The 3,013-nt window shown below is 38.4% G+C and overlaps 1 protein-coding gene and 1 long non-coding RNA gene across 2 annotated transcripts in view; one reads left to right on the top strand and one right to left on the bottom strand.

Moving 5' to 3' along the window:
* Positions 1-3,013, top strand: part of LRP2 (LDL receptor related protein 2) — a 229,106-nt gene that overhangs the window by 62,233 nt on the left and 163,860 nt on the right. The gene's annotated exons all lie outside the window — the stretch shown is intronic.
* The window catches only part of LOC108516840 (uncharacterized), a 46,954-nt gene that overhangs the window by 36,293 nt on the left and 7,648 nt on the right, over positions 1-3,013 (bottom strand). Inside the window, exon 2 of the long non-coding RNA XR_001881939.1 lies at positions 2,663-2,807. This is a non-coding gene — a long non-coding RNA (uncharacterized LOC108516840). The remainder of the gene's footprint in view (positions 1-2,662; positions 2,808-3,013) is intronic.

A 3,013-nucleotide genomic window follows, 5' to 3' on the forward strand; every position in this document is an offset into this window, starting at 1 on the left:
CTTTCCTTTCCTTTCTTTCTTCCTTCCCTCCCTCCCTCCCTCCCTCCCTCCCTCCCTCCTTCCCTCCTTCCTTCCTTCCTTCCTTTTCTTTTTTTTTCTGAATTTCTTTTTTAATAAATCTGGTTTTATATAACTTTTTATTGAACGCTTTTTCAAATTACTTTTGGACAGAGGCAGGAAATACTTCTCTGTTTTTTCCCCTTGTATATTGCTACACTCCCTAGGAGCTAGTCCATGATGGCAGTCACTTTAGGGACTTGAAATTCACCAGGAATGGGGGCTTGGGGAGTGGTGGTGGTACCTTTGTGAGACTTTAACTTTATGGCCTGTTTTTTGGTATTGACTCTCCTGTTTTTCCTGGTACTCCTTCTGGAAAGTTGTTTTTCCTGTGTAGGTTTCCTAGAATTCCTAGATTATATCATACTGAAGTACTTTGTTGACTATGCCATAAGTTGTGGGAAACTAGAGTTGGCCTCACTTCTCCCTTTTTCCTAATGTGGATGGGAAACTGTCTGGCAGAAAGAAAATCTTCCCCCCTTCCTCTTGGGTTTCTCCTTTTCTTGTCATAATCTCTTTTAAAACTTCCTATTACCATTCCATTCAATTTCTTTCTTCTTTAATTTTTCGCTTCTTCCTGTTACTTACTCTGCAGCCTGTAAGTGGTAGTTGTATCTGTGGCAATGGTTAGTAACATGGGTTATGGAGCCAAGTTGCTTGGATTTGAATTCTGGCTCTCCAACTTTACCAGTTATGTGATCGTTCTCAAATTCCTTAACCTCTTAATGCCTCAAGTTCTTCCTCTATAAAATGGGAGTCATCATAGTATTTACTTCATGAGGTTGTTATGAAGATGAAGTGAGTTTATACATATTGACTACTTTGACACATGTGTGGCACATAGTTTTTAACATATGTTATTGATAATGATGATGATGATGATGATGATGATGATGATGATGATGATTGCTTGTTCAACTTTGTGGGTAGTACTTGCAAGTAAGTGCTCGTGGCCAAACTGGTAGATTCTTTCTGGCAAATCATTACATTGACTGGATAAATCTGTCTTGGAGCCAGAGTAAATAACATAAAGTAACTTATAAAGGACGACTCTAGGACCTTGAAAAGTCCCAGGTGTCTGGGCTGGACTTGTATCGGTAAGTTCTTTTGTGTGTGTGTTTCCCAATCTTGGCTTAAGTTTCCTAACCTACTTTTAAGATCCCTTCTTCATAATAATGATCTTTTCTATGTTCTTTTCAGCCATGTTGTCAAATTGTGAGAATAAAACATGTCTACAGTCTTCCTGTCAAGATAATAATGAATAGTGCCTTATATTTGTATGTTATTCTGCTGTATGATACTCTGCTTAAAATGAGTTCCATTCTAAGAGGTCTACAAGGTCTTCAAACTACATTTCTACACCCTCCTCCCTGATTATGTAAACAGAACTATAGCATGGAACTTTCTTGCTCCAAACCAAATCAGTGAAAAAATATGAAAACTCTTGTCTGCATATTTTGGGGGCAGCTCCCAATTATGGGGTAACAAATCTGAACATGTATCTTTGGGACCGGGAGAAAATAAAGAAAGGGGAAGCAAGGAGTGGTGTGAGGAAGGATATTCTCACCTTTTTGTGTTAGGAAAACCTTAAAGAAAAACCCCAGACCTTTAAGGTTTTTTATAGCTACTTGTTGATCTTTCCATTAAAACCGAATTCAGAAATAAGAGTTTCCTTGGTGTTCTTTTATATGGTCGCCTCTCATATTGCACTTTACCCTATACTTAAAATCTTGCAGGACATTTTAGCCACATGATGGATTTGCTCTTTGGGAAGAAGGTTAGACTCAGGCTTGCCAAGCAAATAAACCAAAAAATAAGGTTTTAGATATCTCCCAGTTGGAAGCTCAAAGGATTGTGACTTATTGTTTTCTGGAGTAGACTGAAACTCATTAACATCTTTAGCAATGATAGTAGAATCCATTCATTTCTTTCTTTGATCAGTGTTAACAGTTTGGACCTGTTCTCTCTGTGTGGATCTCCAAAGGGGGAAAACCATTTGGAAACATATTTCCAAGTATTTTCAGTATTTTGTGGAGTTAGTGAGCTCTGTGCAATCTTTCCTATAAGTATACATCTCAGGTTAACTATGCACAGAAGAGATCAAGGTGTGCAGGGGTTGAGAGGGGTCCCCTGCTGATTGAGAGAGATTCTTTATCAGTGTGGATGGAGACAAGAAAGCTGTTCGTTCTTCATTCCAAAAGTCGAACTGCTGACCTCTGGCCATCACAATACCCTCCCTGATGATATCAAGCTGGCCTTGTTTGTTGGGTGGGGATGGGGCCATGTCAGTAAACTTTTAGTCATGTCAGTGGTTACTGTTTTAATCCTTTTCCTTTCAATTATCTGGCACTGGTTCTCAAAAAGCAGGATGAGGAAAATGAGAGAGCCACCCAGCACACTTATTCCAGATTCTTTATAATTATCACCTTAAATGAAGTAGCCACTGTTCAAGCCCAGATTAATTTTCCTCCTGACAAGTAGCTTATCTGTTGCAAAGAGCTGGGTTTTCTATGGGTTTTTCTCCTGCTCTTAAAAGGCTAGATAACACATTGACTCTAGGAGCTATCTGGCTCACAAGGGCAAAGGAATTGCTTGCTGGCCTCACCTGGTCTTTTGCATCTCTTGAAAGCAGAATTAGTAAACATCACTTGAAGGGAGAGTTGTGTGACCCATTTGAAGGTACATTTGTAAGGCATATCTTCTCAGCGAGGAAATACAGCAATAACTCTAGGCACCGGCTCACTTTTGGACTATTAAAAAACAAAATAAAATTCAGAAAAAATTTTAAATGTTAACTAGCTATTTAAAAACACCTTCCATTTTAACATATGATCGACTATACGTATCTCTGGCAATTGAGATATTTAAGGACACTTAACAGACTAACTTTGAACCTCTGGAGATGAGAAGAGTTAGGCTTATTCCTTTACTATACCAAAAAAAAAAAAAAAAAAAA

The sequence above is a fragment of the Rhinopithecus bieti genome, unplaced genomic scaffold (genome assembly GCF_001698545.2).
Source record: "Rhinopithecus bieti isolate Rb0 unplaced genomic scaffold, ASM169854v2 scaffold_37314, whole genome shotgun sequence".
Lineage (NCBI taxonomy): Eukaryota > Metazoa > Chordata > Mammalia > Primates > Cercopithecidae > Rhinopithecus > Rhinopithecus bieti.